Raw genomic sequence first — 11,739 nt, 5'->3', positions numbered from 1 at the left:
CGTGAGGATGTGGGGTGAAGGGCAGAAGGTCCAGCCGCTTCACTGCTCGACGACTAGAGTTCCGGTTGTTATCTTTAAAGGGGAGTGGCCCTGTCCATCCCGCCTAGCACCCAGGGGCATAGCTCATTTATCCATCGGTATTGGTCATTTAGTCATAATCCCTGATGTCATGGATCCACAGTTTAGTGAGAGACTCGGCAGGACTGGTACCCTCTGAAAACAGCACCGTACGATACGACACTGTGGTTAAATGCCTTGGTGAACTCCCTTTTCATCTGATGGACAGCCACTGGGCTATGTCTTGTGTGTATTATCTACATGAGTTGGTAGTTTTAATTCCCATCTTACAGGTGAAGCAATGAAGTCTCAGAGAGGTTAAGCCACTTGTCCTACGTCACACAGTTAGTAATGTGAATCTAAGTTTTCTGACCCCCAAGCCTTTCCTACTACATCAGAAGTTTTTCTTATGTGTGTTTTAAATGTCCATTTATACTGACAGTCAGGAGTGACTTAAAAATATTTTTTTAATGTTTATTTAATTTTGAGAGAGAGAGAACAGAGTAGGGGCAGAGTGTGAATAGAGTAGGGGCAGAGAGAGAGAGAGGAAGACACAGAATCTGAGGCAGGCTCCAGGCTCCAAGCTGTCAGCACAGAGCCCGACGTGGGGCTTGAACCCATGAACCGTGAGACCGTGACCTGAGACAAAGTTGGACACTTAGCACTGACTGAGCCCCCCGGGTGCCCCTGGGAGTGACATTTCTTTCTTTCTTCAAATGTTTTTTTAATGTTTGTTTATTTTTAAAGGAGAGACAGACAGAGTGTGAGCAGGGGAGGGGCAGAGAGAGAGAGGGAGGCACAGAATCCGAAACAGGCTCCAGGCTCTGAGCCGTCAGCACAGAGCCCGATGCAGGGCTTGAACTCACAAACTGCAAGATCATGACCTGAGCCGAAGTCGGAGGCTTAACCGACTGAGCCACCCGGGCGCCCCGAGTGACATTTCTAAGAAACGCCCAAATCAATTCGTTTACTGCTATCTACTTTTTAATGTAATAACTGTGGCGGGGTTGGATTGTGTCAACTCCCCCAAGTTAGAATTCCCAGAATTCCTTTCCCTGTACAGTTTCTGGTTGGCATGGGCCTCAGGAGACATTTTGGGTAAGACTGGGAAGGTAGAAGTGAAGAAGCATAGATGCTGTTTTTTTAAAAGTTTCGTTATTTTGAGAGAGAGAGAGAGAGAGAGAGAGAGAGAGAATCCCAAGCAGCCTCTGCACTGTCATCATGGAGCCCAGTGAGGGACTCGAACCCACAAACCGCGAGATCACGAGCTCAGCCGAAATCAAGAGTCCGATGCTTAACCGACGGAGACACGCAGGTGCCCTGCAGATGTGCTGTTTTTATTCTTGAAGGGTGGGGTGTGGGGGCCTGGCTGTGGCTCGCCCACCCCAGCGCTCATCTCTGGCTCTCCTGGCTGGCCCGGGGCCCCAGGAAGCCCCCTCCCAGCTCCCGCAGGTGTTTTTTCAGTCCTCCGAATCCCGGGCAGGTGCCTGTTTAGTTGTGTGATGAAGGATGCCACCTTCTCCAGCCGATCCCTTGGGTGGGGCTTCTGGCCTGTCCTTGTGGCTCCGGGGTGTCCTCGAGCCTGCGTCTCTCACTCGCCCTGTCTTCTTGGCAGCGGCCCTGCTGACGTGAGGCCCCACATCGAAGAAACAGGCTCACACAGGCTGTCGAACCACCTCCCGTGTTTGCATAAGGTCAAATCCCTACGCTAAATCCTTCCGGCTGATTCTCTGATCAAACCCTTCTACAGTCATCGAAGGCTAATTCTCATGGGATGTCCTTTAAAACAGAATAACCCAAGACTATTCTCGCGGCGCCACTGTTTTCAAATAATGACATCGAATGCCGAGGAGCATGTAAGGAGTAAGGAACACCTACAGGCGTGTCACACATCATGGTTAGAAGTTCTGCTTGAGGTTTTGGAAAAAAACAAAAACAAAAACACGCTCGAGACGAACGGCAGGTCTGTCTGTCCGGAGAGGCGCAGCGGTACTGAGGTGGAAGGAAATCCCTATGCCCTTGACCCAGACTCTTTGCTTCTCCCAGATCACTTGGTGGTTTTTCCCCAGACCTGCCCCCGAGGCCGTGGACATGGCTGTGGCTTTGAGGGCAGGAGCACCTCCAAACTGGCTGCTGGCGAGTGTGGACCGTCTAGTGGAAAATCCTGATGCCAATTTCAGCTGTGTTGCAAGCACGCGGCCAGACAGGGGAGAAAGTGCCCGCACACGAGGAAGTGATGTGTCTCCTTGGACGATACGCCAGCGGACAGTGTTCGAGATTCATAAGCTTTTCCAGACTCGTGGAGCAGAAGATGAACAGCCTCACTTTTACAACCGCAAGTCGTACATTCTTGAGCTTGTACGTGTGTGTGTAAGTAGATGCTTTCAAATGACCGAATCAAGCGCAACCCACAAACAATGAAAAGAACAGTAAGCAAACCTATGATTGAGCTTACATTCGCCTAAAGGAGAAAATAATAAGCAACTTTCCACCTAGCCAAAGAAGGGAACGGGAATGAGAAAATCCATTGAAGAGCCTCCATTTACTCAAAGGAGGGGAAAAATGAGTAAATCCATAAATAAAATAGTAAAACGTACTTATTGAAGGGAGAAAAGGACAATTAGCAAATCCATGGATGAGACTTCATTTACCCAAGAGAGGAAAGAACACTTTACAGAAACGTACACGATCTTCTGTTTTTTAAAGACGGAAAAACTGACCTCAACTATTTACTCCAGGGGTCGGCAAACGAGGGCCCGCAGCTGGCTGCCTGTTTTTGTAAATAAACTTTTATTGGAACACAACTGTGCTCATTCTTTTAGTTATTGCCTGTGGCCGCTTTCATGTTACAAGGACAGAGTTCATTAGTTGGGACAGAGGCATATGGCCTGCAAGCCTGAAGTCTTTATTATGTAATCCTTTGATAAAAGATGGCCGACCTCCGGTTTATTCTATAACCTCTGTGACCTGTGAAGCAGTCAACTCCTTCCCGATTGCTTTCATGTTTCCAATAATTAAATGACGCCTCATTGAGAAGTCCGACATCGCCTCTTCCTCCCTGACCACGCCTACTGTTCAAGAACCCTGGGATTTACCTGGTCCAAAGGAGGGCCAGTCGAGCATCCCAACAACAAAGTTGGGCGGCTGGACCAGGAACGACATCCATGGGGCCTCGTCGCCACTAGGGGTCACTGTTGAACACAGGCTGCACACATTCTCCCCAGCTCTCCCATTCACGATCAGCACTGATCGCAGACCCAACTGTACAAGGACTTCTGGGGCCTGAAGGAGCCCACCTCATCCACCTGCCCTGTCGGAAGCAGCTCTCCCCAAAGTTCATTTGGGTTCTCAGTCTCTGGCCAGAGGCTCCCACCCTCCTGGGGATTTCCCACCTGGGTTTCTTATCCTCCTCTTCCAGTGGGTGTTAGGTGAGAGTTTCAGAGTCACTCTGATGGGTTTTCCTGACTTCAGACCTTGAGGAGCGGTGGTTGGATGCCTGAGCCCCTTCCTTCTCTGGAGATCCAGCCTCCCTCAGCCCCAACCCCAGCCGCTGAGCCTTTACGGCGAGAGAATGGCCTTTGCCAGGTCACACAAATTCTTTACAACCTCTCTCAAGCAACATGCTACGTGTCCCTGTCACATGAACTGAGAGAGACCAGTTGCCTTCTGATCAAAGGCTTACTGTGAGATGACTTGAGAAGGGGTGTGGGCAGGTTCAGGGACCTCATTACAGCCTGAAGGAGGGGACAACCCTGAGCCCACCGAGCTAAGCCTTTGCGTACATCTCACAGGTTCTTCCCTAGTGTCAGCGGTCTCTGAGATGCCTCCGATGGTCTCCACTGGGTGGCCATCGCATCCCGGATAATCCCGTCCCCCTGAGCAGTCTGTCTAACCAACAGAATACCTCAGAGTCGGCGGGACATCACACTGTGCTTAGATTACAGAAGGGTCTGATTTCCATCTTGCTGGCAGACTCTCTCCCCGTTGGTTGTGACGAAGCAGCCGTACCAGCCAACAGCTGGCTGCCATGGTCACGTGGTCAGCTCCACCCCGGGGAGGCCACTACAGCGAGGAACCAAGAGAGGGGCTCCCCAACGGCCCACAAATCTCAACAACCAGGTGAGTGCACTTGGAAGCAGCTCCACCCCCAGTCAAGCCTTCGGATGAGACCCCAGCCCTGGCAGCCGCCTTGGTTGCAGCCTTGTGACATGCTGAGGCAGTGGACCAGCCAAGCCATGCTGGATTCCTGACCCAAAGAAGCTGTGAGACTGTTTTCATTGTCCTGTCTTAGGCCACTGGGTTTGTGCTCAGTTCTTAATGCAGCAATAATGAAGATACCTGCCTCTAGCCCACACAGGTGCCAAACATCTGAAAAGCTGTGAGGTATTATGACTGTGTCTACCTTTTAAGAGTTCTGCATTTTTCAATAGCAAGCGGCATGCAAATAAAACTTCGTAGAAAACGAAAAAGTATGACCTAAACAGTTTAGTATTTAGAGACTGACTGTGAAGGCCCAAGCGGAGTGACCAGGTATTGGGCGGTATTATGGACTGAATGCTTGTGTCCCCTCAAAATTCGTATGTTGAAACCCCAACACCCAATGTGACGGTATGTGAAGGCAGGTCCTCTAGGAGGTGATTAAGGCAAGAGGGTGGAGTCCTCATGAATGGGATTAGTGCCCTCATAAAAGAGACCCCAGAGAGTTCTCTTGCCCCTTCTGCCACAGTAGGAAGATGGCCTTCTATGAACAAAAACATGGGGAGCGCCTGGGTGTTTCAGTCGGTTAAGTGTCCGACTTCGGCTCAGGTCATGATCTCGTGGTGTGTGAGTTCCAGCCCCGCATCAGGCTCTGTACTGATGGCTTGGAGCCTGGAGCCTGCTCCGGATTCTGTGTCTCCCTCTCTCTCTGCCCCTCCCCTGCTCATGTTCTCTCTCTCTCTCTCTCTCTCTCTCTCAAAAATAAATAACATATTGGGGCATTTGTGTGGCTCACTCGGTTAAGCGTCCGACTTCAGCTCAGGTCATGGTCTCATGGTTCATGAATCTGAGCCCCGCGTTGGGCTCTGTACTGATGGCTCGGAGCCTGGAGCCTGCTTCAGAATCTGTCTCCCTCTCTCTCTGTCCCTCCCCCAACTGCACTCTGTCACTCTCTCTCCAAAACAAACATTAACATTTTTTTTAAATAAACAAAACATTAAAAAACATTAAAAAAAAAAAAAAAAGAACAAAGGCTGTCACCCCAAACCTGCTGGTGGCTTAATCTTGGACTTCTCAGCTTCTAGAACGCTGAGAAATGAATTTCTGTTGCTTGTAAGCCACCCAGTCTGAGTACGCTGTTACAGGAGCCCAGATGGACAAAGACAGTGTCTCATGCAACCAAATCTTTTTAAGGCCAATATTTATTGCAGGCACACCATGTGCTGGGCATGGGGCTGAATTTGCTAGCTGTATTATTTCATTGGACCCCCCCCCCCAAATCTCTTGTATTATTATTCGCTCCAGTTTTTAGATACAAAACAGACTTAGTGAGCAAGACAGGCAAAGATCCCCACCTTCAAGGAGCTGACGTTTTAGTGAAGGAGAGACAATCAGTAAATAATCGAATATGTGGGATCATGCGAGCTAATTATAAAGGCTGTAGGGGAAAAAACCCTCTAAGAGTGATAGAATAAAGTTATGGGGGGTGCTGGGTGTTTCCGTCAGTTTAGCATCCAACTCTTGATTTCGGCTCAGGTCATGATCTCAGGGTTTGTGAGTTCAAGCCCCACATCAGGCTTTACGCTGACAGTGCAGAGCCTGCTTGGGATTCTCTCTCTCTCTCCCTCTTCCTCTCTCCCTGCCCCTCCCCTACTCACTTCTCTCTCAAAAATAAATAAACTTACAAAAAGAATAAAGTTATGGGGATAGTATCTTAGAGCTATCACGGAGGGCTTCCTCGAGGCTGTGACAGGTGAGTGGAAACCCAAGATCCAACACTGTAGGCAGAGGGCACAGCCGCTGCAAACACCCTGAGGTCAGATCGCGGGCAGGAGCCAAACAGCAGGGTGGGTTTTCAGGCTGAATCATCCAGAAGGTGGGCGGAGTGGGGGCTGGTGCTAGACAGGGCCAACATTAGGCAGAGCCTGGCGGGAATGAGGGTTTTATTCTCTTTGTGAAGGGAGGCCCGTTCGCACGCAGCGACGGCGTGTCGTTGGGGGAGTGCCACCGCCCTGCTCGAACCTGGCCAGGGAGAAGGACACGGCCCCCTCGCCCCGGGCTCCGGATCTCCCCTTTCCAGGCTCTGCTCCCCCCTCCGCAGAACAGCCGCAGCGTGAGACGGCACACGTGGAAAGGGGCTGGTGGAAAAAGTGACTCACTGCCGGGCCTGGCAGAGGACCCTCCCACTGCCGTATCTGCTTTCTGGGGGAGTGGGGAAAAGCCACGTTCCACAAGGGCCCCAGGCCCGCTCCGGGTCGCACACGCCCATCTCCCCCTTCCTGGTGAGCTGCAGGTCAGGTCAGGGTCCTCGGCCCCCCCGGGTCTCCTCACGCCGCGCTGTGTCCCGGCCGCGGAGCCCTGGGCTTTGGGAGCGCACACCTGCGGCGCCCAGGACCCCCTCCCGCCGGCCGGCCCGCCAGAGCCCCGTGTGCCCCAGGCTCCAGAAACGTTTCTTTTGCAGTTGCCAGCTGCCGAGGCAGTTGTCGGTAACCGAATCCCCAGCCCAGGAAATGTGACTTCACCAGGACACCGAAGCCCAGGAAGGGAGACACTTCTGGGCCCTGGGCTGACCACAGACACCGTGGAGGGCAGTTCCGCACCGTGGCATCGGGTGACATCACTGCGGCTTGTGTCCGAGACGTGACACGAGGCCAACCCCTGAGGTGGCCGGACCCGGGGCGTCTGCGGGAGGTTTCCCCTCCGTCTGCCCACCAAAACCCCAGGCGCTTCTATTTCCGGCACCTCGCAAAGATGGATGTGGTGGCTGGGGAAGGGAATTAGCTGTTAACGGACTTGCCAAAAACACACATCAATTTCCAGCTCTACGGACCTTTGCGTGGAGGGGGGTTTGACGTTAAAGATTTATAAATTTATAAAATACTACCGCTAAAACGACTTGTTGGAGCCTCCTCCGGCACCCTAGAAAAACACGTAACCAAGGAAACGCCGGAAAAATTTCCACACCCCTCTGAGCAAACAGTGTTTCAACCCTGTTCTTTAAACGTACACACGGCCAGTTTCTCCGCAGAGGCACAAAAGCCGCCGCACCGATGAAAGCAGATTTCCTGGGGGTACTTCCATTTCCTAAGATCCGAAGGGAATGAGCCAGGGCCTCTGGGTCCTGCTGGGCCCCGACTTGTGACAACGGGGGCTAGAAGCAGTGGGGGAACTGCGGGGAGTCTTGGGTGGCCGGTGAAGCGTCCGGGTATAGGGTCGGAGACCTGAGTTCAAATCCCTCCTCCGCATCCCTCTGTTCAGGTAACATTGGGTGGATTTCATTTCGTCTCCTTCTGGAAAATGGAGATAACGACATTTAGCCTTTCACTACGTGCTGCTGGGAGGACTGGAGGGTGCCATACGTGTAAAGGATCCGGTTTCGGCGGGGTGTGGCGATTATCAGCCGACCCAGGACATCTCCGCTCTGCGGCTGTACGTCCTCCAGCGGCCCGGGTGCCCTGAGCTCACCGTCCGCACGTCCAGCCCTGGAGGGGTGGCATCTGCCCAGGTGGCTCTGAGCTCCAGGCTCTCGGGCCCGAGTTCAAGTGTGTCACGAACGGCGGGTCTGCACCACTGGCCTGTCTCTCTGAGCCCAGTCTCCTCTTCTGTCTCATGGCCGCAGGTAGCGCTCACCCAGCCGGGGCTGCTGGGCGGGTCGGGGCGGCAAAGCCTGGGAACCTCTCTGGTGACTACGAGGTCCTAGACCAAAGTGACCAGACGATCTTTTCCTGGTCCTTTTCTCCCTTTAAACGGAGTCTTCCTCCCTCACCCGTTCTCGGATGTGTAGCCAAGCGGGTAAGAAAGCCAGTGCTGGAATGTGTCCAAATGTGCCCCTGTAAGAGCTCCAGACGAGGCCCCGAGACCAGCTCTAACCCCACGGCAGCCAGTCCAGGCAGAGGGAGAGCCCCCCCCCCCCCCCGCCAAAGCGTCACACAGACGGCAGGCCCGGGAAACAACATCAGGTCCCACGTCTGTGTTTGTCACGGACTCGCCCTCATACAGCAACCCTCCAGCCAGGCGGTCACAGAGAGAACACTTTTGTGATCACAATTTGAAGGGTCACCGCCAAGCATTTACGGGCTCGCGGAATTTTATTATTAAGGATTTCAAGCCTACGACAAAGGACAGAGAGTCACCCGCCGCCCGGCTTGGCTCACATCTGCTTCATGACTTACGTTTTTTAATTTTTACTGAAAAATCACAGCTGTGCAGAAAAGTGCGCATCGACTGTGCACTGTGATCGGCTTGATGAATTTTCACAAAGCGAAGCCAGCATCCTGATTAAGAAACCTGTTACCGGTCTCCCGGGAACCCCCTCACGTGCCCAGGGTTTGTTTTCAAGAAACAAAGCTCATCGTTGCGACAGATCAAGTTAACTCCTCATGGGTAACTCCCCCCACCCTGCCTGCTTCTCTCTCGCGCCCGGTACCAATGTCCCGAATATGCCGCTCGTCATGCCCAGATCTGCCTTTACCTCGACAGGACTCAGGCACGCACACGTAAACAATGCGTGCTGTTACTCGTCGGGCTTAATGCTTTGCATAAGTAAAACACTACGCTTTCCTCGGTGTTTTGAGATTTGTCCGCGCTAATAAATGTAGCCGTAGCTCATTCTCGCTGCAAATGTATCACAAAGCATGGCTCCATCGGCCTGTTGGTGGACACTTGGACGGCTTCTGACATCGCTCTGTTACACATGCTCACACACGATGCTGGGATGCACACCCTTCCGCGTGGCCCCTGCAGGTGGGAGTGAGAGTTCTTCCAGGGCATCTAAGCGGAGGGTGGGCCCAGGGTGTCGCAGGGTATGTGTGTGTTCAATTTTGCTCTCCCCGGGGTGTGTGGGTGGGGGAGGGGGGTGTCAGAGTCACAGAAATTTTAAACTGGAGAGAGTATCGTTGACTTTCTGTCCAAAAGTCACAAGCTGTCAGCCAATGGAGCCGGAAGAGTCTGCATCGTATTTGAATAATGAATGTTAATCCCCGCAAATGGGCAGACTGCACACCAAATCTAGCCTCGAAGCTTGTTGCAAAAAACTGAAAAAGCTTGACAATTCTGGGCCCAGATGGCTGCAGAGGTGCTTCTGCGGGGGCGGGGGGGGGGGGGACCCTGGAAGTCAGGCCAGGCAGAGAGACCCCCCGAGGTGCGCCGCACCAAAGCAAAGAGATCTGGAAGGCAGGGAAAGGTGCAGGGAGAGGGAGGGAGGAGCAGGGGGAAGCGAGGTGGGCACGCGCCTGGGGATGGGCCGGAAGCGTGGAAATGCCTGGAACCTTGTAAGACGGAGGATGTCCAGCATGAAACCGTGAGTTGTGTTTGGTTAGGGAGACGTAAGTAACGTCCTCCAGCGGCCGAAACCTTCTCGGCTCCCAGACGCCTTCCTGGAGTGTGAGAGTCAGCCTCTCTGTGCTCCTCGCGTGAGATATGTCACCTGGAGTGGTGGCCCCCCGGGCCGGAGACCAGCTCTCATCGCAGCAATTTCAGGGGGAGCGAGAGTGAGGGCTGAGAGGTGCCCTGGGGAGCAGAGCCCTGACAGGCCACCGTCATGCTGAGGCAGCCCAGGGCCTCCCCACGCGCTGGGCGGTGGGGTTAGAAAAATGGGCTTTCTAGAGCCTGTTAAGAGTGGAATTAAACTGTATAAACCGAGGGGCACCTGGGTGGCTCAGTCGGTTAAGCCTCCGACTTTGGCTCAGGTCATGATCTCGCGTTCTGTGAGTTCGAGCCCCGCGTCGGGCTCTGGGCTGATGGCTCAGAGCCTGGAGCCTGCTTCCGATTCTGTGTCTCCCTCTCCCTCTGACCCTCCCTCGTTCATGCTGTCTCCCCCGTCTCAAAAATAAAATAAACGTTAAAAAAAAATTTTTTTTAAATAAAAATAAATAAATAAACTGTATAAACCGGATCAAAACTTACCCTTGTCTGTGACCACTGCTTCCCCTCCACTCCCTAAAAAGGACTTTCAGGATCGCCCACTGTTTTCTAGCATCCTGTCTCTGGCCAGTCACACCGTCCATGGGCGACTGTTCGGACACCTCCCGTGTCACACCCTGCCCCAGCACGAGCTCTTTTCCCCACTCTAACAGTCAGTTCTGAGGTCTGTGGGGTCAGGCATGAGACCCCACCTTGCCACTGGCTGTCAACAGGGCCTCCGGCATGATCCAAGCTAGCGTGTGCCTCAGTTTCCTGCTGATTGGGGCTACGGCACCTCAGTCACAGGGTTGTTGCAAAGACAAAATGGTGAACAGTACCCGCTCCCCAGGTGTTGGTCTGCCCTGCTGTTAGCACTGTACTGGTGGCTCCCAGGACCCCTCTCTCTGAGCCACGGGCAGTGGGACCGGCAGCCTGCCCTGGGTTCCCCAACCCCTGCACCGATCTCTCTAGAAATCCCAATGCCTTATCGTGCACACACCACACCACGACCCTGAGGTCAGGACTGGCACCCTCAAGTCCCCACACCCCAAGTGTCGGGCAGACAGACCCCCGGTACTCAGGCACCCACCCTCAGTGTCGGCCGAATGGACCCCACTTTCTCCTATGGCTGCCTGGGAAGAGGTAATTTTCAAACCAACCTGAAAGGTAAAGAACCAGAAGTTCAAAGAGGTTAGCCCAAAGCCACACAGCCCCACGGGGGTAGAAATAGAAACCAAATCCAAAGTCCTAACTCTTCTCATCGTTACCCAAAGGCTGGGAACTCCATAATTTTCACGTTCCCCTTTGGCTTTTAAAGACGAAATTTTCATTTCAAATAGGGAGCGGGCTGTGGCCTTCCTCAACCCCTGAGGGGCCCTGATTAGGTGTCCAGGTCAAGATGTTTCCTGAGCCACACAAAAGCTGGTTTATGCAAAATCTAAGATCCTCACAAGTCACTTAGGGCTCAGACAAGCCTTTGTGACAAACGTCTCTGATCAGTTCCATCCCAACCCGCCTCCAGAAGTCTACGGAAGAAATAAGCTTGGCCTCCAAATCGTAAGGCACAGAGGCTCTTTGACTTCTTCGGGCCCCAGCCCCTTGGCCCATCTGATGGCTGCTCTGGGCCTCCGTCCAGGGAAGTGTGCAGACTGGCCTATAGCACTTAGCATCGGGCCCCGGGCTTTCCACGGACCCCTTAAGTCCACAGTCCTGGTTAAGTCCCTTAAGTCCCCAGTCATGGTTTTTTAAGTAAGCCAAGTTACAACAACAGAGGGATGTAATCCACGATCAACGCGACTGTCCCCCGGGTACAATACTTATGGGTGCACGTTACAGTCCCCGAATCTGCCGGCTGGAAGCACGGTGTCTGTGTGAGACAGACGCAGGTCTGATTCCCGTCCCTACGGTAGGGCAAAGGCCCCCGTCACTAAAATTCTGAAACATGAATGGGACTGACCGTGCAGAGCTGCCCAGAGGATCGAGCTAATATTTGTAAGTTGCACGGAAGGGTCCCTGGCACACAGCAAGTGCCCAGGAAGTGTTCACTCGTACCAGCATCACTGGGCCCTTCTCCTTCCGGGCTCC

The sequence above is a fragment of the Panthera onca genome, chromosome A3 (genome assembly GCF_046562875.1).
Source record: "Panthera onca isolate mPanOnc1 chromosome A3, mPanOnc1 haplotype 2, whole genome shotgun sequence".
NCBI classification, from domain to species: Eukaryota; Metazoa; Chordata; class Mammalia; order Carnivora; family Felidae; genus Panthera; species Panthera onca.
The sequence above is the reverse complement of the archived record's forward strand: the minus strand, read 5'-3'. Positions refer to the sequence as shown.